Source organism: Panthera onca, chromosome D3 (genome assembly GCF_046562875.1).
Source record: "Panthera onca isolate mPanOnc1 chromosome D3, mPanOnc1 haplotype 2, whole genome shotgun sequence".
Lineage (NCBI taxonomy): Eukaryota > Metazoa > Chordata > Mammalia > Carnivora > Felidae > Panthera > Panthera onca.
In genome coordinates, this window is record NC_138350.1 from 19,387,341 (window position 1) to 19,413,022 (window position 25,682).

The window sequence follows — 25,682 nt, forward strand, 5'->3', positions numbered from 1 at the left end:
GACCTACAACCCCCAGTCCGTGAACTTCGGTGCAAAGAAACCTCGTGTCTCAACCTGATGGGCAAGATGAGCTTCCTTGTGTCCTTTGAGACCCTTTGTCTAGGAAGGGGCTGCTGTGAGTGACATCGGGGACAGAAGGGAAGGAGGAGCCCTCACTCCCAGGTGGTGCTGCTGCGTGCACCAGGGCCCATGGTGGCAGTAGCAGGAGCATCAGAAGCAGAAGCCACAGGCTGAGCCTGGTAAGCTGCTGGGGCCTCGCCCTCCCTGAAGATGAGAAAGGGGTTTTGCTTTCAGTTCTCATGGGCCTGGGACTCTGTGTGAGCCCAAGATGCTGTCACAGTGGGGGTGAGGGGGCAGGGAGGAGCAGCCTTATCCTCAGACCTCAGCCCTGTGATGATCTCAGAGTGAGAGTTTCCAGACACGGAGTCAAAAAATGAATCAGGGTCCCCAGAGGATCTAACCATCATAATAGATGAGGATTTAGGGACAATTTATGGGAACTGTTATTATCAGGACACATATTGGACACGCCTGATGTGTCCTGACTCAGACAGAGCTGAATATTGTGTCCCTGTGTCTGCCATGACCTGTCATGGACCCTGTCTTCAGGACAGCCTGCCCCTGGAATGCAGGAATTTGTGCCCAGTTTGAGAAAATCACACAATATCTTGCTCCTAATGAGAGGCTTCAAGGAGAAATTTCAGAGAATGTGGAAAGACTGTAGACAAAATTCCTTGAGGTGGGTCTCAGACCCCAGTTTATATCAAAAAAGCAGCAGCTCAGATGGCCAAAAAGTCAGGGATAGATGGGAAGTCCCATTGCTGAGAGGACAGCAGGTTTTTGTCTCACTTCCCCACAGGCCTGGAACACTGTGTCAGCACCTTGAGTAATGTCAACAGACTGGCAGTAATAATCAGCCTCGTCCTCAGCCTGGAGCCCAGTGATGGTCAAGGAGCCTGTGTTGCCAGACGAGGAGCCAGAAAATCTGTCAGGGACCCCTGAGGGTTGATCGCTACTATCATAGATGAGGAGTTTAGGGGCCTTTCCTGGAAGCAGCTGGTACCAGTTCACACCAGCAATACCGATGTTGTTGGCACTTCCAGCGCAGGAGATGGTGACCGTCTGGCCCAGGGCCCCAGACACTGAGGGTGGCTGAGTCAGCACAGACTGGGCCCAGGACCCTGGAAGGGGAGAGACAAAGAGAAGGTGATGAAGAATCAGGTCACACATGTTATCCCAGGACCGCTTCCCTTGTCCCCACATCTAGTCACCTGTGCAGTGAATGAGAAGGGTGAGGAGGAGAGGGGACCAGGCCATGGTCGAGATCATCACTGATCCTGCCTTCTGTGGCTGAACAGCTGAGCAGACATCCCGTAATCTGTTCCTTCTCCTTTTCATCCTCTGAGAGAGGGAGGGCCCATCCATGCAAATGAGACCCTCAGCTCTTCGACATTTCAATGGCACGGGGTCAGGTCCCTCTGCCTGAGGATGTCAGGGTGGAGGGAAGGGGAGGGGCTCTGTTGGGTAAGAGGGTGGTGAGGTCACAGTTGTGAGCCCTGAGCAGAGGGCACAAGCAATAGCAGGTGGCAGGTCCCAGCTCTGGTCATCTGTGACTCCTCAGAAACAAGTGATATGTGCCCCCTGGTGTCCAGGCCTGGACACAACATTATGTGACATGGTGACTAGAGCCCATCAGAGAGAGTCCCTGCCTCCTCACTGCTGTGTCCACTGTCCCATTCCTTCAGGCCAGGCCAGGTGTCCCCCTGTGTGACTTCCCATCACCTCAGGACACACTGTGCTCTACTCAGGCTCCACATAGTGAGCGTGTCCACGGCTCCCTTGGCTGTTGATGGGGCAGGACTAAGGTGGTGACTCTTGTACAACCACACAGATGAGGATCAGGGCCAGAACTGTGATGGGTCCACATTGGCACCTGGCCAGTTCTGTGCAGGAGGCTGATTTCTTTCCTCTGCTTGTTTCCTTTCTGGTTTCAAAGTTATCCTTTCCCAGAAGTTCCCTCAGCACTGAGGAGACAGGGAGCCCTTTTCTCCAGGTTGTGGGTAGATGCCCTTGTGTGCCTTCCTAGGGGGGTTACACACTGACCATCTTCGTCGTCTGTCACTACTTCCACCTCCGCGAAACAACAGTTCTCCACACACTGTGGTTAGTGATTCCCTCCTAGGATCTGTCCCCCCAGCACACAGACCCAAGTCTGCAGGAGCCCGAGTGTGGCCCTGACCTCAGAGCACAAAGGGCAAACCTGCAGGAAGCTCCAGGAGGGAAGGAGTGACAGCTGCGGGTGCTCTGACGGGGACCTCGTCGCAGATTCATGTGTCTGTCACCACTTGGACAACTGCTACCTCAAAATGAATGTGGGTGATTTTATACAAAATTCAGTTCAGCAAGAATTATTTAAACTCAATGACACTGTTAATGGGAAGATGCGGGTACAATCATGAGTATGTTTTCATAGATTCGTGCTTATTGCAGAGAAATTATGGATTGAAATAGTAGTTGAGAAAATGGATGAAAACCTAATGGAAAAGATGTGACTTTAGTTCTTGGTTTAATCGGGGTCTTGTAAACTTGTTTCTAAATCACTTCATGCTTTTGGGCACCTGGGTGGCTTAGTTGGTTAAGCATCCAACTTCAGCTCAGGTCATGGTCTCACAGTTCATGGGTTGGAGCCCCGCATCGGGCTCTATGCTGACAGCTTGGAGTTTGGAGCCTGCTTTGGATTCTGTATCTCCCTCTCTGCCCCTCCCCCACTCATGCTCTCTCTCTCTCTCTCTCTCTCTCTCTCTCTCTCAAAACTAAATAAACATTATAAATTTAAGAAAAAAAATAAAAAAATAAATCATTTTTATTACTGTTGTTATTATTAATTTATTTTTTAATCATGACTTTGTATATTAGGTCTGGTCCTTCAAGTAGAAGGAAAGCCCAACATGGTGTCCAGGGAAGCACCATTAGTAGCCTGTTCCTGTGAACTTCAGACTCATCTCAGTGATGGAATTTAACACAGAACTTCCAGGATGGACTGACTAGGAGTCAGACTCATCTCAGGGGTGGGTAAAACAATCGTTGCTGTGTTTTGTGTGTCCTGTATGTTCAAGATAGAGCAATTAATTGCTCATTCAGTCACCCATGACCAGAGGAATGTATTTCTATTACCCAAGGCCAATTTGACCCAGAAAATTCTTTCAAAGATCCCACATTTGACTCTGGGTGAGGTGGAGATAAGGGGCACTATGTCCCTGAGGTCACAGTCCCTGTAGCCCTTGGTTGGATCGACTTTTCAACAGAGGTCCATCCTGGCTGGAGGTGCCACTGGAGTGTCACAGGAGTGACAGTTCAGCCCTGAGAGCGCAGGGAGACTGTGTTACGTCCCCAGGGCCTTGAGCTCTGTGGGAGCAACACTGAGGCTGCTATCCCAGAATCAACGTGCTGATCAGCCTCAGGCATGGACTGGAGTTCAAAGATTATTAGGGCTGAACTGCCCACAGAGATAGAGACTTGCCCTGGGATTCCTGAGCATCAGCCTTGTCCCAGGAGAGCAGGTGTTCGCGGCATGTCCTGCCCTGGTGACAGGATCCCAGTCACACTCGATGTCCATGGTATTTCCTGCTGAAAAGATTCTGCCTCCCGGAGGTTGTGACTCTGAGGATGGCTGGGTGAGCACAGGCTGAACCTGACTTCTGGAAAGACAGAGAATCCCAGAAACTGCAGAGTCCATGACAATAGACACTGAGAGAGAGGAGAGAGCCGTGTGTGTGTGTGTGTGTGTGTGTGTGTGTATGAAAGAGAGAGAAAGAAAGAACAAAAATACACCCCAGTGCCCTCAGGAAGACTTCCACTCAGTGGCCAAGCATGAATACAAGTGTTCCCCTGTCCGTCTCTGATTTCTCAACTCCCTGAGTGTTGATCTCCATGCAAACTGATTCCTGGGGCTGGCTCATTGCAATACACACCAGTGTCCTGAAGCTTGGAGTTAAAGAAGGTCAGTGTCCTGAGTGCTATTTCTCTTGCACAAGGATGGAATTTACACGAGGAGGAGGAATTTGGTGCAGATTAGCTCTGACAGTAATTCCACTGAATCAGAAGTTCAAGTCTTCTGGATGGAGAGACTTCTGTCCATTTTCATCCCTATAGACACAAAGCCCCGCAGCTTTGGGGTCTTCAGGTCTCAGCAGGCACAGGACCAGGGGTTACCACACATCCCCGTTATTCCCCCTCCCCCAACTCTTGCATCACAGCCATCCTCCCTGCACCTCCAGGATCCCCCGATGCCTCCCTTGTGTTGACCATGAGAGAGCATCTACTCTTATTCTGGCAAAGGGCCAATGCATGAGACTCCACTGATTGGAGCAAAGTGTGTGTGGCTGAGTGAGTGTCCTGATGGTCTTAGGAAACAAATATTTTGGGGAACAAGAGAAGTTGGCATGTATTGAAATATGCAATCAATCTTTCCTTTTTTTGACTATTTCAACAGTGACCTTTTGTGGGTCCTCACTAATTCTGAAGAAGATAAATAAGTACACCAATAGTCCAAGTCTGGATAAGCATTCATTTGTAAGAAATACAGTAATCGTGTCAGCATATTAGAGACTGATGGAGGCTGATGCTGCATAGGAGCTACAATCTGGGGATGACAGCAGGAATCAAATGATGAAGGGATTTCATGCTGATCCAATTTCTGCGACTTCTCCCTACAGATGGACACTGCACACTGGAAACTACAGCAAGATCGTTTCCAGTGTTCTCTAAAATCGTAACCTGGAGACAGCATTCACACCTGAATAGCCAGAGGGATAGACTGAAGCCTGAGGGAGGCAGGAACAGAGGGGAGAAAAGGTGGGGTATGGTATGCGGTGGGGGGGGGGAGGGTATTGTCAGTGTAAGAAACAGTTGTGACCACTTTTTTGTCTTCAGAGAAAGAGAAAATTGTGTCTGTGACCAAGGTAGGTATTAACATATCAGCTATGGATGTATCATTAGTACAAAGAGTTACATTTAATGGATGAGTATGACTGTCATCATTTTCAGTTGAGACGATATTGTGAGATCTTAGAAACCGTGGGTTTCTGTCCCGATTCCTGGCATAGAGCTCCTGAAGCCTTCAGCATTTCCTAGGTGACAAGGCCACTAGGAGCATTTTTGTTTCAGTGAGGCAACCCTAGAAAGGCTCCTGGCTGGGAGTGGTCCCCAGAAAGTCTGAGCCATGACCAGACGCTTGGAATATCCAGCCTCCCCCTTGCTGGGAGGGGAGAAGAGCTGAATGTGGAGTCAATGGTTGATTACGTTTACATGAAGACTCAATAAAAATGCCAAAATATGGGATTCAAAGACTCCCACATAGGTGGACACATTCATATAGGGAAGGTGACACACCCCAACTGCACGGGGACGGGAGCTCTTGTTTGGGGGCTCCTGTCAGACCTCTACCCATGTGCTTCTTCGTCTGACCATTCATCCTACTCTTTCAGTATCATTCCGTGAACTGGCAAGTGGAAGTAAGAGTTTCCCTGAGTTCTGTGAGCAGCTCTAGCAAATTAATCAAACCTGCGGAGGGTGCACGGGAACCCCTGTTTGTATCACGTTGGACAGAACTTATGGGTTAACTACTATTTGTTATCGGCGTTGGAATAGGAGTTGTCTCCTGGGACAGAGCCCCTAACCTGTGCATCTGACACCATTTCCAGGCAGATAAGTTGAGTGTTACATTTATTTAAATTGTAGAACCCGCAACTGATGTTGTAGACAATCACTTGACAAACAAAGCATAGAATTGGTGACCCAAAGTGTGAGAAATAAAACATTCTGGATGAATAATAAAAGAGATACAGTGGGAGGGAAAAACTGAGGTCTTTTGCTTTTATATGATTCTTTCTTATTAATTTTCTCCACACCCTGGGGCATGTGCGCTTGGGATCTATGCCCCCACCCACGTGTGCTCCTGGAACCCCTGTGCTGTCCCAGCAACAGTGTAATCTGTGTGTCACTCCTTTCTTCTCAAGGACAGGTCTCACCACAGAGGTGTCTCCCTTACAGGAGCCTCCACAGAAGCTTGTCAGGAAAAATACTCAGAGACTAGGTCTGTGGGTTCAGGAGTTTTTGCCTCACATCCTCCTTATCTGAGATGCTGTGACTAATGAAAGCTGCTCCCACTGCCATGAGCTGTAGCACAGTAATAGTCAGCCTCATCCTCAGGCTGCAGCCCAGAGAGGAGCAGAAGCCCTGCCTTGGCCGAGGCATCTTTGGATCCAGAGAAGTGGCGGGAGACTCCAGATACTAACTCCTTAATTGAGTCTGAGTAGTAGTACAGGAGATACTGGGGAGGGCTCCCTGGCTTCTGCTGGAACCAGTATATGATACAGCATTAACACTAAAGCCACTGCTCAGGGTGCAGGTGAGTCTGGCTGTCATTCCCAGAGATGCAGAGAGGGAGGGCAGCTGGGTCAGCACAGGCTGGGACAGGGAACCTGCAAACACAGACACTCATGAGCGATGGGGCGGGGACCAGGGTAAAAAGTTTCCTAGTGTCTGAGCCAGGTGGGCCGAGACCACCTGGAAGGCTTCTCTGTGTCCCTGGTGCCTGTCCCTACGTGTGCATTGAGAGAGGTGCGCGAGGAGGACAGGAGTTCAGGCCATGGTGACAAAGTCCCTGGTCCCCACAGTGGGCTGGGCCGCCCCAGGCCTCCTTTTCTCCTCTACCCTCTGCCACAGGAGGGGCTGTCCATGCAAATGTGGTCCATCCAGTGACTGCCCAGCCCGTCCCTGAGCCCTGGTGCTGGAGCTCAGCTCAGACCATACACTGGGGACCATGGAGGTTGGCCTCACCCTTGTGGAGAGCCCTGGGAGGAAACACCTGCTGAGGGAACACATGTTCCTACTCGGAGGACTCTATCAGACCAGGGAGGACACAGGTTCTGAGTCTCCAACAGGAGCACAAGGCCCATCCCTGAAGCAAATCTCCTTTGAGTGAAAGAAAGGTCTTTATTGAGCAGCTGTGTATGGATCACAGGACAGTCCCACAGCATCACCTGTGGTCCTATGTGGAAAAATGAAAAACGAAAAATCTGAGAGCCTGTATTAAGCATAGGTATAAACTAACATTTTGTTTCAACTCTGCTCCACTGGAAATAATACACGCTTTCCTAGGAAGATACAAAACTGGCTCCAGCAGACATAAATTGAGTAAGTAGAATACTTTTATTAGAAACAATAAAAAAAATGTGATTTTAAAACCCCTCCACAGATTGTCAGAAGATACAGACATTTTCACAGGGAACATATAGAAACCACTCAGAGATCAGATGGTTCCAATTTATTTGGTTTCTATTTTTTTCCCATAGTATCTAAAGGAACAGAAAATTTCTAAGTTCTTACTGGGAACAGTGACAGCCTCCTAACTGGAATGTCACCTCAGTGGAAATCTATGATTTATTTCAAAAGGTCCGTCTCTGTCAACTGTATCCCTGGAGCTCCAACCGTGTCTCCTGCTGCATGTGGTACCTGGAAGGACAGAAGGGGGTGCGGCAGGGGCACACATATGGGGATACTGCCTGTGTGCATGTGGGGTTCACATGGGCAGCTGGGACAGAGGAGTCTGAGCACAGCTATGGTATGTAAGGTGAGATCTGTAGGGTGAGCTGAGTGAAGTCCCTGAAGAAGTGGAGGAGCCCTGGGTCAGAGGTCAGGGCATGTGTCAAGGCTGGAGAAATGGTGGGGGAAGGGGGCTGGTGGCTGGTGACCCTGGCGGATATGTACTCAAGGTCATAGGGATGGACCAGCTGAGCACATGAATCCAGCATCTCCAAATGAAATAGAAAGAAAGACCTAGGAAAGTAAATATCCTTTCACTTAAACCTGAAGTCTGTTTTTACTCTTTGTGAAAGCACGTGAGTGTACATGTATTCATAAAGGCCAAATAGAGTTGTAATGAAGCTGTCCATATGCACTTGCTAATTCTGCAGATCCAGCCTTTTTTTTCTTGACGTTATTATTTCTTATAATCCTGAGTAGTCCACACAACTGTCAGGTCGAACCCAGCCCTTGTCTCTTTGTGGGCCGGTGACATGGTGCTCTACGAAGGCCCTGCGTGCCAGTGAGGCCTGGGAGCTCAGGGTTGGTGTCTCACTTCCCCACTGGCCTGAAGTGCTGTGCAAACTCCAAGGTTGCATTTCCATGCTGAGTAGGAGTGGTCAGCCTCGTCCTCAGCCTGGGACTCAGGGGTGGTCAGAGAGGCCAGCCTGCTTGACTTGCATCCAGAAGCTCTATGGGAGAACAAGAGGGCCAGGTGTTCTTTCTTCCTGTTGATTTGAAGTGTAGGGACATGGCCCGGGTGTTGCTGCAGCCAAGCTGCTCACTTTTTGCCAATAGTGTTCCTACTTTCAGTGCAGGTGAATGTGGCCATCTTGGGTGGGCTTAGTCACTGAGGGTGGGCTTGGTCACCGACGGTGGCTGATTCAGCCCCACCTCGGTCACAGACACTGTAAGGGGACAGAGAGGAATGTGAGGAGGATGGCATCCCACTGCAGTGGAGAGTGGGGGTGTGGAGCAGAGTTGGGGGGTTCTTTCATCCACCCTAGAGAGGTCTGCCCTCATCTGTGCAGAGAGTGGGGAGGGTGAGGAGAGGAACCCAGGTCCTAAGACCCAGACTCTGACGCCAAAGCTCTGTCGTGGATACTGAGCACCCAAAGTCTCTTTACTTCTCTGGAAAGTTCCACAGGGGTGGGCTTGCTGTGCTCAGTTAAGCCCTTGCTGTCCATCTGTCCGGCCTCCCTGTCAGGGCCTCTCACAGGTGGAAGGAAACAGAGGAGGAGGTGAGGAGCTGACTCAGGGATAGGGTGGCCCGTGTGGTGATGGCCCCTGGGTCCTGGCAGGTCAGCAATATCTAGTGAGCACACTGATGCCTGAACACCCTAGAAGCCCTGAGTGCTGTCTCTGCTGGCAGGGGCCACACAGGATTGTCCCAGCCTGTCTCACAAGCCATCAGACCCCAGACACTCCCTGTCCTCTCTTGCACTCCTGTCACCCCAGTTAGAGTTCCACAGGTTGTCCTGACCCTCTTTTCTGAGCTGCTCCTGATGTCACAGAGAGACCCAGGGCATCTGGGAATTTTGAAGAAGGGGGCATCGGGCTTAAGGGAGGCCCCTCTCACTACAAAGGGGCCATAGAAAGCTTGTGTCTCAGCTGCATCAGCAGAATTTTATTATATCACCTATTCCTGATGCTTAGGATTCCTGATGATTAGATCATGTATTACAACTGTGAAAACGAGAATATTTCCGCTTGCACCTCATGCGGCCAATTGGCCAACCCTTAATACACTAACTTGTTTATACTCATCTGCAGTAACTGAGGATCCACGTGAGTTCAGAGGCTGCTGGGTTCAGCTCTAGTGCCTTCTTCATGTCTCTGTGTTTGAGACAGACTCTGAGCTCCTGCCTATGTGGACATGTCTGAGAAGAGGAGTCATCATAAGAATGTCTCAGCCTCAAGCCTGGATGGGATCAGAGGTGGGGACATTATTGAATCAACAGATATACAGAGGGTTTCAGACCTTCAGGTGCTGGTGTCATGATGACAGCAATTTGCAAGGGTGGGAAGGTCTGATCAGGGACCCCAGAGGGTGTATTATGTTTCAATCTCTCCTGGGAACCCAGCACCTTGTGGGCATTGAGGTCTCTGTCATTTGTGAGACAGTAAGAATCAACCTCATCCTCAGGTTGGAGCCCACAGATGGTCTGTGAAGCCATGTATCTATCTGACTTGGAGGCAGAAGATCAATCTAGAACCCCTGATGGCCAGGTACTTCCAAAAGCCAGTATTTGGGGGAACAACAGCACTAAGAGGTGGAACCCACACCATTATCAGATCTGGTGCTGCTGCTACTCCGAGTGTAGGTGATGGTGACGTCCTGGACCAGAGTCCCCAACACTGATGGTGACTGAGTCACCAAAGACCATGCCAAGGACCCTAAAGTGAAGGACAGAGTGAGAGAGAGTCAGGGTCCCACCAACAACTCAAGATAAGGACCCAGGAGAAAGAAAAGACCCAGTTATCCCCAGAGGGACCCCCCCTCCCCCACCACTGACGTCGGAGTTCAGTTGTCTGTGTAGTATGTGAGAAAGGTGAAGAGGAGAGGGGTCCAGGGCATGGTAGAGATGACCCAAGAACTTTCTCCCCGTACTCCCGCTGGGATAGAGATCCCCCAGCCTCTCTTATCCCTTCCCTCACTCTGATGGGAACAGGGCCCATCATTCAGATTATTCCCCATCCCTCCGGATTGGCCCAACCTCTCCATCCACCAGGAATCAATACCCTCTGCTTCAAAGTTGTATTTAAAGAGCGTGGGACTGGTGAATTTCTTCTGTGGAGACATCTAGGGCCTTGGGAGAAAGGGGCTGCTGGGCCCCAGGCATCCCTGAGCAGGGGCACCTACTAAGCAGCCAGGTGCTTGGTCTCCAGCTCTGGGCGCTACCTTGTGGTGGAGGCACGTGCCCACAGCGCCACCTGCTGGCCCTGGAGCACATTGCACCAGGTGTGAAAGGCAAGGTCACCATCCTGCCTGAGGGAGGGGCAGGCCCTCCTTGACCAGCGCCACTTCCATTGCCCCTGCCTCAGAAATGGGAAAAATCCTTCATCCAGGGGCCTTTCACGAAGCTGCAACCTCCTCAAATCACGCGTCCCTTAGTTCCCTAGAACGGCCTCCTCAAATGCTGACCCTTTCTCATGGGTTACATTAGTGGAACGGGGTAGCCCTGAGACCTAGCACCTGAAGGGAGATGTGTCCTGCTGTCAGCATATCAGAAAGACAGAGGCCTGGACCAGCCACAGCCCATGGTTTGGGAAGGCTGGGGAGCTCCTCCTCCCTCTGACCTCACTTTCCAGTGAGGCAGGGTCAGAAACCCGGCCCTGCCCCTGGATTCCTCTCCTGTCTACCGGAGGAAGACCCCGGAGGAAGGGGTTGAGAAGACGGTGCTCTGCACCTTTAGAAAACAGAGGTCGGCTCCCTGAGACCCACCTCTTAGCACGCCTGTCCCAGTAGGACCTGGGGCTGGAGCCCTGACCTGAGGAGGATGGGTCTCCATGAAGAGAGCGGGGCCAGGGTGGAGTGGGGATACTGGTGTGAGGAGAGACTGAGGAATGAAGGGGGGTGAGGGATGAGGCTCCCAGGAGCCCCCAAAAGTAATTTTGAGTGCTTGAGCTGAGGCTAGTGACAGAAAAAGAGGATTTCAGACTGTCCTATGGCCTGTGGGGACCCTCCTGTCAGAAGGTGACAAGGACCATCCAATAGATTGGACGGTTCTTTGGTGATGAGCTGTTCTGAAGAGGTGCTGTTGGAGAAGGCTGGAGACCTGTTCAGCTGCCTCTGACTGTCCCCAGCACCCTTCTTACGGAAAACATTCAGAAAGGCATAATGATTTCTACTCCTCTCTCTGTCTGTCTGTCTCTCTCTCTCTCACAAAGACATGTGGGCTGAATCAGCTGTGATGGGCATGTGTCCTGTAGCATTTCACACCATGAATGACGCTGACTTTTTTTTAAATGTGGCAGCTGTCTCACTTTTGTCCCCAAATTTTTACTTGTTCCATGAGTGCTGTGTGTAGTCACCTTCTTACCTGTTCGAGGTGAAATGAACTGTTCATAGAATGTGTTTCATTGGGTGTTGATTTGTTAATCAGAATACATGTTTAATCTTAGATGGTTTCGATGATCTGAAAGACACTATTAGCAGAATAATTATGTGGGTGTGTATACATTCACTTTTTTTAACTCTACATATTCACAACAGAGATACACTGTGGAAATAGCATGGTATGTCTTTCTGAATTTCTCAGTAACAGGCAGCCCTTCACACGCACAACGACAGAGAAATTGCTCACAAGTTCACAGAGAGAGGTCACTAAGTACAGAGGCTTACCTCATACAACGAAGTAGTAGATGACGTATAGAGATAATGAGAAAGGAATTTACCAAATTTGATAATTTTTTGAGAGAAAAATCTGGGCTTTAAAATTCAATTTCCAATCATTTTCTCACCAACACGCTTTGAGGTATAATTAACAAATAAATAGTCTATATATAAGGTGTAAAATGTGATGGGCATGATCCCGTCACCAGGGACACATGGCCCCTTCTGTGCAGGACGCTGTGTTCTTTCCTCTGATGTGATCTACTGGTGACCATGGCTCCCCTTCCCTGTCAACTCCCCATAGCACCAAGGGGAGAGACAGCCTTTCTGCAAGAATGGGAGGCCACGGGAAGGGACCTGGAAGACATTGCTAGTGGGTTATTCCAGGCGAATTTTCCTTGTCTGTCAACGTTCCACACACTTGGGACTACTGTCATTCATAGAGATTTTTAACACAGTGAGTCACTCCTAGGAATCTTGTCTGCAAGCACAGGACACAAGTCTGCAGGGAGCTGTGACAAATGATATTCTCTGTAGCATTTTACTTAAAACTCTAAATCCCTTGAGCAGGGTGTGTTCCAGAAGAGCATGACTTTGGTGGTGACCAAATGTTTAGGATCAACATTTCAAATGTAAAGTTTGAGAAAAATATAGTCCATATTAAGGAATGAGTGCTGTGGGAGCTAAAGAAAAATGACAATAATTTGTGTGCTTGCATCTGAAAATATATCCACTTTTCATCATGATCTTGCCAGAAACAGACTTCAACCAAAAATGAACAGATGAAACATTGATCCCATTTGCCAAAATAAAGTAAACAGATGCTTTTAAATTAGGAAAATCCTAGGGGGCCCCTGGGTGGCTCAGTCAGGTGGGCATCCGACTTCAGCTCAGGTCATGATCTCGTGGTTCGTGAGTTTAAGTCCCACATCGGGCTCTGTGCTGACAGCTCAGAGCCTGGAGCCTGCTTCGGATTCTGTGTCTCCCTTTCTCTCTGCTCCTCCCATCTTCTCCCTCTGTCTCTGTCTCTCTCAAAAATGAATAGACATTAAAAAATAATAAAAAAATAAAAACATAAAAAAAGAGAAATTCTGGAATTCCACGCATCAGTCTCTGAACTGATTTGAGTCTGGGGAGAAAGAACCCCTGACCAGCCACGTGGCCAGCTCTGGGTGTGAGCAAGGTGCAAGGGGTCAGAGAAATTCCATCATGAGGAATTTATTTTCTGATTTCTAAGTCACGTGAGACTACCTAAATTCCAGATCAAACCCCGTGGGTGAGCGTGAGCCTGGCCTGGCCCGAAAATGCTCTGTGGCAGGAACATCAGAATATTCTGGAGCTGGGCTGCAGCTGGAGGGGCTGGGCTTCAGGAAGAGCAAGGGCATCACAGAGACTCAGTGGTGCCCAGCGACCCTGCTGACAGTGATTTCTTCTGAAAGGTCATCATTCAGCTGCCTGCCATCTTCACCCAAGCTCTGTAGTCACCCTGGATGTAATGGTGCTGAAGCAGGACCAAGGGATCCCTTTGTGCGTTCTTCCTCTGGGAGACTGTCCAGATCAAAGACTGTAAGACGCCTGGCTGGGAGACCCTGCAGGTTAAGCTTCTCTCTTGCTTGATGGGGACCCTGTGCCTGGCTCAGTGAACTTTCCATCACATTAGCCCATGTGTGTCGTAAATGAAGGGGCAAGTGAACTTGTGGAAAGTTATGTTTCCTTTAATGGATTTATAAACTAGTGACAACATGAAATTCTTTCCTTAAGAAATAATCTCAGAGTTTTCTCTGATTCTTCTGTAAAGCATGGCCTCAACCCTTCTTCCTCTGATCACTGCAGTGTAGGCTTTGTCTTCTTTAGGTGACTTCCCATTGGATTTCTAGTAGTTTCCTTATTTCTTCTAGACAGTGTGCCCTGGGACATAATGAGCCTGTCCTAACACTGCTTGCCAGCACATCTTTGCAAGCCCCAACCAGGGGATGACAGGGTCAGGGTGTGGACCCATCTGCCTTGATCCTGCCTGCGGGACTGCTGACCCCCTGCTCCGAGGCTGGGGTCCTGTATGGAGCTCAGCTTCAGCCTCCTTATCCGCCATGTCCTGTTGATCCCTTTTCCTCAGCAAGAAAGTGAGAAGGGTAGCCAAGTAGTCATTAACAATCTTTATTGTATGAAAGAATGCTCTGGAAACATTTAAATCCAAACCAACTACAGAACCCCAGTTCTTGAAGTTCATGTTAACTTATCTAAAGGAAATTGTGATTTTCTGTGCTTCCCTAAAGGGGAACGTTTATAACACATGGGTAGCAATGAGAATAAGGGAACTGAGCTCAGCCTCGCATGGTGTTCTTGTAACAATTCTTTGCTCTTCCAACAGGAACATTGTGAGATGAGAGTAAGCAGATATGTGCATTCCTAGAACTATGAACAAGTCACCTGGGTCAGGGGTTGATCTTTCCCGGAATCAGGAGGTGGAAGTCATCCTTCATCAGAGACGGGTCCTCATGCTGTCCCAGCTGGTGGAGCCCCCTCCCTGAAATGTTGCCACACCGCCCACTTCTTTTTTCTCATCCCCATCCCCCTCCTTATTCCCTAAATCCTCTATGTCACAGGGGTCCTGACCCTCCTTCTCCACCCCACTGGCCAACCCTCGTCCAGGACCGGGTGACGTGGGCATCATCCACAGCCCCGCCTGGTCCCCACCTTCATGTTCCCCTCCTGCTCCTTCCTCGTCTGCATAGCACTGGGACCTCATCACAACACATCAGATTCTGGAGTACCCTGTCAACCGCTCCAATGCTCCGGTTCCACCCCACCGACCCCACCCATCCCCATGCTCCCAGGACATAGCTTTCCTATACATGTTTAGCTTCTGTGTCCTCTCTCTTCCCCCAAACACTGTCAATGCCCTGAGCATGGGGACCTTTCCTATGGTGTCCGTATGTGGTCCGCGTCCCTAGACTCAGGTTTCTCCCATAGTAGGTATTCTCCAAATGGTGTGGATCTTCACAGTCAATTATTCAGAGTCGACACACCTGGACACTGTGTCCCTGGCTCTCCCCTGACTCCCTGATATGGACTCAATTGTGTCCCCCCTCAAAACCCTGTGTTGAAGCTCCAACCCTCAATGGTATGTATTTGGATATAAGTCACTGAAGGAAGTAATTAAGGTAAATGAAGTCGTAAATAAGGGTGATGGCCTAATCAAATGGTCTCTTCATAAAAAGAAGAAGAAAAAACAGAGTTGAGCACACACAGAAAATAGGCCACAGTGAGGATCCACAAGAATGCAGCCATCTGTAAGAAAGACCTCAGGAAAGCAAACCTACGAAGACCTTGGACTGGAGACCTCCAGTCTCCACACTGAGAAAATGTGCTTCTGTTGGTTAAGCCACACAGCCTGTGTTATTACATAATGGCAGCCCAAGCAGACTGACACATCTCTCCGTGGACTCTTTCCCCAGGACAACCTGCCCCAGAATCCAGAGATTTATGTTCAATTAGAGTAAAAACAGACAATGTATTGTGGCCAACCGCAAGCTTGGGGGCAGAATTTGAGAAGATGGTTCCCATTCTTTGTAGCAAGTTCCCAGTGGATGGATCCCAGACCCTAGCTTTTGACAAAACAAACAAAGGAAGCAACTATTGTGACAGAGGGGTCGGGGCTGCACAGGGATCCCCATCATTATAAGGACAGTAAGTTTTTGTCTCACCTCCCCACAGACCTGGAACACTATGTCAGCACTGAGATGGTTCTCACAGGCCTGGAATAATAATCAGCCCCAGCCTCAGCATGAGGCCAGTGATGGTCAAGGAGCTTGGGCTGCAAGACCTTGAGCTCTAGAGTCAATCAGGGACTGCTGAGCATCAGTCGTCAATTGTTATCATAACATATGAGAAGTCTGAGGAGCATACTCATGGGAGCCGCTGGTACCAGTAAACGCAATAAACACAACCAATGTTGTCAGTGTTTCCAGTTCAGGAGATGGAGAACCTCTGACTCAGGGCCCCAGACACTGAGGGTGGCTGAGTCAGCACAGACTGGGCCCAGGACTCTGCAAGGGGGAGAGACAAAGGAAGGATGATGCTGGGTCTAGACACAAGAGGAGGATAAAGGGCCCAAGAGCCCTCCCTGGACCACTTCCCTGTCCCTGAATCCAGTTACCTATGCAGTGAGCAAGAAGGGTAAGGAGGAGAGGAATGTAGGGCATGGGGCAGATCGTCACTGTTTCTGCTTTCTGTGGCCACCCAGCTGAGCAGAGCCTCCCCTAATCTCTCCCTTCCCCTCTTCATCTGGGAGAGGGAGGGCCCATCCATGCAAATCAGACCCAAGTTCTCTGTCCCCTCACTGGCCCTGGGTCAGGTCCTTCCATCTGAGGATGTCAGGGGGGTGGTAGGGGAGTGGCTGGGTGGAGCCAGGAGTGGGGAGGCCCCAGCTGTGAGCTCTGAGTACAGGGCACAGGCAGTGCCAGGTGGCAAGTCCCAGCTCTGATCATCCCTGACCCCTCAGAAATGGAACCCATGCGCACCCTGGTCTCCAGGCCCAGACACAACATTGGGTGACATTGTGTTGATCTGAGTCCTGCATTACAGCCAGGCCAGGTTTCCGCTTATGTGGCCTCCCATCATTTCAGGACAGACTTTACATTCTACTCAGACTCCTCAGGGTGAGTGTGCGCATAGCTCTTTGGCTGTTCATGGCTCAGGATGGAGGGCACACACCTCACCATGGCCCGAAGCCCTGAGAGACCAGCTGTTTCTGTAGCTCACCGGGTCCCAGTCTATTCTAACATCCAGGTCCGATTTCTAAATGCTATGATCCTGTAATGCTGCACATGATTATTATACTTTTTTCTCACTCTTAGAAGGAGCCCTGATCTATGGGAGTGTAAACATGTATATATAGCGTCAAAATTAAAGAAAAATCTCCTTTAGAGTGTTGCTGGGAGACCAGTAGGGGAAACTCTCACGCCCACCACTCCTTAATTACAGATCAAACAAAAAAGATGTACCTTGCAAGCGATGCCAGTGGTGAAGGTGTCTTTGGTTAAGTTAGCAAAGTGACTTTTGCAAAGCAACTAAAGATAGGGGGCTGGTTGCCAGCAGTCACATTTGTGAGTAGAGGGTTGGAACTATCAATACCCCCTCGTGACCTGGGTGGGGAGGGATTAGTTTGAATCTATTGCCAATGGCTGATGATTTAACCAATCATGAGTATGTAATGAAGTCTCCACTAAAACCCAGTAGGAAGGGCACCTGGGTGGCTCAGTTGTTTGAACATCCAACTCTTGATTTTGGCTCAGGTCATGATCCCAGGGTCGTGGGATTGAGCCCTGCATCAGTCTCAGTGCTGAGCATGGAACCTGCTTAAGATTCTCCATCTCTCTCTCTCTCTCTCTCTCTCTCTCTCTCTCTGCCTCCCTCTCCCCCACTTGCATGTTTTTTCTTTCTAAAAAATTTTTTTTTAAAGGAGGGGCTTCATAGAGCTTCAAGATTGGTGACCAGGTGGAGATTTGGAGCCATATCAGGCTCACAGTGGACATGGAAGCTCCATGCCCTTCCCCCATACCTGGCCCTGTGTATCTCTTCCATCTGGATGCTCCTCAGTTATACCTTTTTATAATGAATCAGTAATCTTGTCAGAAAAAAAAAAAGACATTTCTTTGAATTGTGTGAACCACTCTAGCAAATTAATCAAATCCCTGTAGGAGGTGATTGGAAACTGCAACCCACTTCAAGTGGGCCCAAAGCTCAGGAAACACCCAATACTTGTGATTGGCACCCCAAACGGAGGGCATTCTTGCAGGACTGAGCCCTTGCCCTGTGGGATCTGTGTAATCTCCAGCACTGAGTGTCTTGTAGTGTGAATTGAGTTGACTTGTCGGGCACCCAGCTGATGTCCCAGTATGGCTTGCTGGTGTGGGGAAATCCCTTACCACACTGGAATTGGTGACCAGAATTTCAGGTGGTTGACTCCTTCCTGGGTTTTTCCATCATAGCCGGAACCATTTTAAATTTACATAAAAGTTAGTTTTTCATATATCTCATGGAAAATCTCACTTTTCTAGAATTCAGAAGTAAACTATTCATGTGTGAAGTTATTTTGTCTCACTGCTGGATGGTGCTTCAAACATCACTCTTAAGTGCATTGCATGCATAGATTATTTTCTTGGATGCTAATACGTATCTTGTTTTTTATTCTTATATCAGTATCACATTGGTTAAATTATTTTAGCTTTAACAAATGTCTCAGTATCCAACAATTTATGTCCTACTTCTTTGTCCATTCATTTGCAAAATGCTCTAGACTATTTCTGTCCTTAAAATTGTCCTTATAAATATTAGGGAAAAAGAAATCATTAAGCCAAACTACCAACAAGTTTATCTTTCTATTTATGCAAGTCCTTTTCTATCTTTTTGAAAGGATTTTTCATGTTTTCCTAGAGTTTATGCATTTTTTGTCAGGGATGGGCTGGAGTCTCTGTGGAATGTGTGGGTTCATAAAGTTGCCGCTGTGTGTTGGCAGGGAAGAAGGGGCTGCCACCATTCCTTGGTTCCCAGGGGCACCTTCTCTTCTGAGCCATGGGGAGACTTGCTGAGCCTGAAGTTTGCCTCCAGTGCTGACTAGTGAACGGCATGGTCAGGAAGAGATTCCAGAACAGGTCTGAAGTCCTGTGCGTGCCGTGCCTGGCACAGGCAGATTCCACAGGACATTCCTAACTATGGTCCTCACATCCCTCAGTCTCCCCATTCTAGTGTCTCTGAGAGAATTATCTTCCTGAGCAAGGATTTTCTGCTGTGTTCACGTGAGCAGGCTGAGCCTACAATTTCAACAATAGCTCAGACTAAAGCTCCTTAAAGTCAATGCTTCCTGGAGAGTTTCAGAGCCTAGGCTCCTGGTAATGTGATAGAAACAGTAGAGACCATGAAAAGGAGCTCAACATCCCTACTCATTAGGGAAATGAAGATCAAAACCACTTACATACCACTTCAGCTTTACGAAGAGATGGTCATCTGAAACCTCATGTATGCTAGTGGGAATGCAATCCTTTGCAGCCACATTGGAGAACAGTCTGGCACTTTATTCAGAAGTGTATAATAAAGTCATGATAGGGCCCAGGAATTCAGCTATTAGGTATCAAACCAAAAGAAACTAAAATATATGTCCACACAAACAGCTTGTATAGGAGTGTTTATGGCAGCAATATGCATAATAGACAGAAGGTGTCAATGACACAAATGTCCATCAGCTGATAAATAGATAATGAACATATGGTGCATCCATACAGTGAAATACTAGTCACCAATTTAAAAAAGTGAACTACAGAGCCAGATATAACTAGATGGACCTCAAAAACATATTACACCTAAGATTCAGCAACAGAAGGCAATCATATGTTTGTTTTGACAGCCTATGCAATAAAATTGGAACCTTCCAGATAGATTAGCATGGGCTCCACACAAGGATGATAGGCAATTAAGTGAAACATTCCATACATTTACAGATGGTGATGTTCCCACAGCAATGTGCATGCACCTAATGTGGGTGAATGGGGCACTTAAAATGGCACATGTTCAGTGTTTCAGTGCACATGAAATGCCCACAATAAATCACTGCAGACAGAATGGAATTTGTGGCTACAAAGGGCGGAGTGCAGTGGCAACAGTGACTTCACTGCTGGTAGGTCCAAGGTTTCTCTGCAGGCGATGGAAATGTGGTAAATTCAGTCATGATAGAGGTTGTCCAACTGTGTAACTATACTAAAGACCATGGAATTGTACACTGTAAATGAATGAACTTTGTGGCATGCAAATTATCTCAATAGCTTTGTTTTGCTTTGTTTTTAGAAAAAAACAATACGAGGGAGAACAACTGTGACCGACCTTTTAAGGTCGTTCTGTGCTCAGAGCAGACCCTCACACCTTCTAGGGTGTCCATGGTCTCCCTGTTTGTTTGTCACAGGCAATAATGGGGGTGACCACGAGGGGCAGGGGCAGGTTTTTGTCTTAGGTCCCCATGGGCCTGTAGCACTGTGTCAGCATTGATGCTTTCATCCCACACTGAGCAGTAATAATCAGCCTCGTCCTTAGGCTGCGGGCCCAATATGGTCAGAGAGGCTGTGTTCCCAGAGTGGGAGCCAGAGATCTGGAACTGTGAGAGCCTACTTGTCCTGAGCATCACAGTTTTGGGGCCACCGTGAGAAATCTGTTGGTACCAGCCCACATAATTTGTTCCAACATTGTTACTGTTTCCAGTGCAGGTGAGGGTGACCTTCTGTCCCACAGACCCTGATGTGTATGCTTCCTATGTCAGTGGAGACTGTGCCCAGGACCCTGTAACAGAGCAGTGGAGACACAGACAGGGGAGTCTCAAGGAAGAAGAAGAAAAAAACAGAAGAAGAAGAAGGAGAAGGAGAGGACAAAGTGGAAGAAGTAGTCAACCTGTAGTTAGCACTGCAGGATGGAGTGGATTGACTGTGGGGCCCAAGAAGGTTGGATCTCATGTTCCTGAGCCTGGGTCACTGGAGGAGCACTACGACCTTTGGGTTGTGTTGGTCAGTGATGTCTGGCTTCATTATGGATTGGAAACAAGTGCTGATGAGGTAGCATGATGTGGAGACAAAAAAGGAACCTTGGTCCCAGGGTACATGGTTGAGTCAATGATTTGGCTCAACTCTGGTTGAGTCCAGAGATTTGAGGAGATATCCCAGTAGTGATGTGTCAAAATCATGTCATTCTGTCCACTGCTGTTGCTCCTTCGGGGGGCAGTAGAGAGTGCATTTCTGTCCTGGGGTCTCTGTCCCTGATGAAGGCTGGATCAGCAGGGAGAGGTGTGGAGATCTGTGAGCACAGGGCAGGGTCAACACTTCAGAGAGTGGGGCTAGGGTAGGATCCCTGCTGGAGCTCAGGAAGCATTCATCTGGGTGGTAAGTAAGAACAGGGAGGACTAGGGGCATTCAGTCTGTGGTGGCCACGATCTGACACCTTGATCCTTAAGTCGCCAACGAGGGCACACCTGCCTCACACTTCTTACTCCATTCCACACCCTGAGGAATTGGGTCTGTGATGGTTAAATTACGTGTAGCTTGTGTAGGCCATGAGAGCCAGATGTTTGGTCTAACATGATTTTAGTAGTTTCTGCGAATATATATTTCACATAATATTAAGAAGTAAATGAGTAGGGGCACCTGGGTGGCTCAGTCAGTTAAGCAACTGACTCTTGATTTCAGATCAGGTCATGATCTCACGGTTCATAAGATTGAACCCTGCATTGGGGTCTGAGCTGAAAGCATGAAGCCTGATTGGGATTCTCTCTTCCCTTCTCTCACTGCCTCCCCCCACCCCACTGTGCTCTCTCTCTTCTCAAATAAAGGAATAAATTTTAAAAAATGGAATTAAGTCAGTAGACTTTTATTAAAGCCAATTACCATCCATAATGTGAATGTGCCTCATCCAATCAGTTGAAGGCCTTGATGTAGAAAAGACTGACCTTGCACAGAAAGAAGGGATTCTGGGAACACATTGCCCTCAGAACAAAACTACAACATCTACACTTCCTCTCCTGGGTCTGTGGCCTTCCAGCCCACACTGTGGATTTTGGACTTGCCAACCGCTACAACAATGGATAAGATTCCTTAAAATAAATATCTCAGATAGATTGATATGCACACATAGACATGCACATATACATACATTATATTACACATACATACACACATGCATCTTATTGGTTCTGTTTCTCAGGAGAACCCTAACTCATGTGCAGTCCTTTATCCAAATCTCAGTCTTATTCTTTGTTTTTTTCTAGCCCTTTGCATGGTTCAGTTCTACAGAGGGATCAAGACAGCTGATCAGGCAATGCTAAGTCTGTGCTCTAGGTCCTGCAAAGACCTTGAGAAATCATGATCACAAAGTGATCACAGGTGTCAGGTGGTGGGGAAGTGACCACCATTGAAGTTTCTTGCAACTCTTCACCTTCTTTCTACCTCTGGGAAGAGAAGGTCATCATGTGAGTAATATACTTTCTGTTTCTTTTTTTTTTAATTTTTTTAAATGTTTATTTATTATTGAGAGAGAGACACACAGAGTGTGAGCAGGGGAGGGATAGAGAGAGGGGGAGACACAGAATCTGAAGCAGGCTCCAGGCTCTGAGCTGTCAGCACAGAGCCTGACACGGTGCTTGAACTCACGATCTGTGAGATCATGACCTGAGCCGAAGTCAGTCGCCTAACCAACTGAGCCATCCAGGCGCCCCTATACTTTCTGCTTTCTAACTCTCATGTGAATGCCTACATTTCATATCAACACCTCGTGCCGGGGAGTGAGTGTGTGTTGGTCTGGAATTGATCAGGTGCATGGACATCAGAATGGTCATGGGATTGAGCTATGATTTTATGAGATGGAAACAACCTGGCCCATGTCCCCTGCCCAGATGCCAGTGTCCATAGTCCATGTCCCAACTTGAATAACAAAGAGGGTAGAGGGAAGAAGAGGTGGCAGGCACGGCCATATTTGGTGAAACTTATCATTTTCTTCTCCTATTTGAACCCCAAATCCCCAGCCATGTGATTAGTCAGTGACTAAGCTCAGTTCCAACCAGATAGCCACTGTATACCCAAGCCACTCGGACAATCCCCTCCCTGGTCACCATGATGATTTCAGGGGAGATGGTGGAGTGATCTGGTCCAGACAACTTGAAAACCGAAGTTTCTGGTCAATGGGTCATGGAGGGCAAATCTCTCGTCCAGAGGGTGTGTTGTATGGACCTCATTCTGGGACTGCAGGGACATTTGTCCCAATCTGGGAAGTCAGCCTGAGACACAGTATGTTTTACTTCTGTTTCTTCTCTCTACTTCCAGACACTGTCAGTTCCCTGAGCAGGTGTGCCCTCCATGTGTTTCCTTTGCTGTGTCATGACCCCTTAGACCCAAGTCTGCCATGTAGCAAGGGTTCAGTAAAGGGTGTGAATGCATACCATTGGAAGAGTGGACTATCCTAAGCCAGACACAGCTGGACTCTGAGTCCTGGTTCTGTCCTGACCCCTTGATAAGGACTGAACTGTGTGCCCTCAAAACCCTATGTGGAAATCCTAACCCACATTGTGATGTTTGCAGATAAGGCATTGAAGCATGTAATTATGGATTAACGAGGTCATATGGGTGGTGTCCTAAAACATAGGGATGATGTCTTTATAAGAAGAGGTAGAGACACCAGAGGAGAAAACACAAACAAGGCCATGTGAGCACCAGGAAGAACGCCACCATCTGCAAGCCAAAGAGAGAGACCTCAGGAGAAATCAAAGCTGGCAACACCTTGAACTTGGACATTCAGCATCCAGAACTGTGAGAAAATCAGTATCTTTTGGATGAGCCACACAGTCTACGGTTATGTTATGGTAGCCCTAGCAGACAGGCACAAGCCTCAGGGACTCTGTCCCCAGGGCAATATCCCAGCGTACAGGAATTTCTGCTCAGTTAGCATGAAACAGAAAATGTGTACCTGCAAGACAGGCTGCAGAGACACAATTGAGAGGACAAGGACACATATCCTAGAGAAAGTTCCCTGAGTTGGGTTTCAGACCTCAGATTTAGGTCAAACAAAAGGGGAACCGGCTATCTTGGCAGAAGATGGGGGCTGCAAAAGAAATCCCATCACTTCAGGGACAGCATGTTTTAGTCTCACTTCCCCACAGGCCTGGAGCACTGTGTGAGCTCTCAGACTATCATCCCATGCTGAGCAGTAATATCAGCCTCGTCCTCAGCCTGCAGCCCAGTGATGGTCAGCGTGCCTGAACTGCCAGACTTTGAGCCAGAGAATCTATCTGGGACCCCCGAGGGTTTGCTGTTATCCCAATAGATGACAGTTTTGGGGCCCATTCCTGGGACTTGTTGGTACCAGCTCACAGCATTACCACCCCCGATGTTGGAGCTGCTTCCGGTGCAGGAGATGGTGATCCTCTGGCCTAGGGTCCCAGACACTGATGGTGGCTGAGTCAGCACAGACTGGGCCCAGGACCCTGCAAATGAGAGACACAGAGACCGTGATGCCGGGGTCTAGAGACAAGAGGAAAAAGCAGGACCCACATGTCCTCCAAGGGCCCCTTCCCTTGGCCTCACATCCAGTTACCTGTACAGTGAGCAAGTAGGGTGAGGAGAAGAGGGGTCCAGGCCATGGTGGAAGTCATCACTGTTCCTACCTTCTGTAACCCATGGTGTGCAGACCTCCCCTAATAGGTCTCTTCCCCCTTTTCATTCTCTAAGAGGGGGAGGATCTGTCCATGCAAATGAGATTCATAGCTGTCTAACACTTCACTGGCCCTGGGTCAGGTCTCTCTGTTGAGGAGGTAAGGGGATGGGTATGGGAGGGGCTGTGTGGGGCCAGGGGGTGTGGATGTCACCGCTGTGAGCCCTGAACATAGGGTACAGGCAGTTCCAGGTGGCAGGTCCCAGCTCTGATCACCTTTTAACCCTTGAAATGGGCCGTATGTGTCCCTTGGTGGTCCAGGCCCAGACACAGCATTGTGTGACATGTGACTGGAGCCAGTCAGACACACCTCCTGACATCCTACTGCTTTGTCCCCTATCCCCTGCTTTAGGGCCAGGTATCCCCTTATGTTGCCTCCCATTACCTCAAGGAAAGCTGTATACTCTACCCAGACTCTTCAAGGTCTGGCCATGGCTACCTTGGCTGTTCATGGGTCAGGGTCGAGGTGGCGTCTCGGCTCAGATTCCTTTTCAGTCAGGATCAAATCCAGAGCACTGTGCTACCCCCATGAAGACGTGTCTCTTTCTGTGCAGGACACATGTTTTTTCCTCTTATGTGATTCCTTGCTTGTTACAAATTTAGCAGTGTATCTCCAACACACAAAAAAATATTTTTTCAAAGTCCATTTTCCTGGTGAACTGTAAGTATTTTTGTTTTTTATCTGATCTTTATTCAAGATTCACCATTTTATTGGTCTTCTCACTAATAGATGAGTTGAGTAACATATTTTACACTTGTTCATTTTGTATTTGTATGAGAATCAGATATTTGGCTTTTTGAGTCTGGCTAATTCTGATCCCACTCCCAGGACACAGAAAAGGTTAAATGTGTCAGTGCCTTCTGTGACCTCCCTGTGAGGTGGAGTCTCTCAGCAATGATCTTGAGGTGGCCTGGGGTGGCACTTACTGGGGACTGGAGCAGATGAGGAACCATCATGGGATGTGTACAGAGCATCTTGTGCTGGGCCTCTGGGACTGATCCTCTCCTGAGGAAGGGACAGATGGAGGAGAAAACCACAGGTGGTCATGGGATGTCTTATATTTTATAAGACATTAGAAAACTCTGGGAGTCAGAATTACAACCGTATGAGACAGAAACCCCATTGTCTGTGTCCCCTGCTCAGCTCTTAACGTACACAACACAAGACTCAAACATGAACCAGCTATGAGGGTGGAGGGCAGAGCTGGTAATAAAGAGCTGAGTGATATACAAGGTGGGGATGCTTGCACAAACCGTCTGACCTTTTCCTCTCCTATCCAGACCCACATCTTCCAGTCATGCTGTCAGAACGTGATTGATCCTGGCTCCAAATGCTGGGATGAACCTCATGTTTCTGGGAGAAATCAGATGAATTTCTTTCTGGTACCATGTTGATGGCAGGGAAGATGGTGTAAGAGATCTGGTCCAGTCCTGAAGCCTGGGATTCCTGATCAATGGGTCCAGGATGATGAGAATCTCTTATTCTGTATGGCTTGTTGTGTGGATGAAACACATGGGAATGCAGAGG

The 25,682-nt window shown here is 48.5% G+C and overlaps 1 long non-coding RNA gene and 1 other non-coding gene across 2 annotated transcripts; one reads left to right on the forward strand and one right to left on the reverse strand.

The window, feature by feature from the left end:
* Positions 1–730: 730 nt before the first annotated feature.
* LOC132665517 (uncharacterized) lies at positions 731–2,226 on the reverse strand. Its single transcript, XR_014135858.1, has 2 exons — positions 1,272–2,226; positions 731–1,181 (listed from the first exon to the last, which is right to left on the reverse strand). It is a non-coding gene; the product is annotated as an uncharacterized LOC132665517 (long non-coding RNA).
* Positions 2,227–19,308: 17,082 nt separating this feature from the next.
* On the forward strand, positions 19,309–19,412 carry LOC132676706 (U6 spliceosomal RNA). Its single transcript, XR_009609089.1, has one exon. It is a non-coding gene; the product is annotated as a U6 spliceosomal RNA (small nuclear RNA).
* Positions 19,413–25,682: the final 6,270 nt, after the last annotated feature.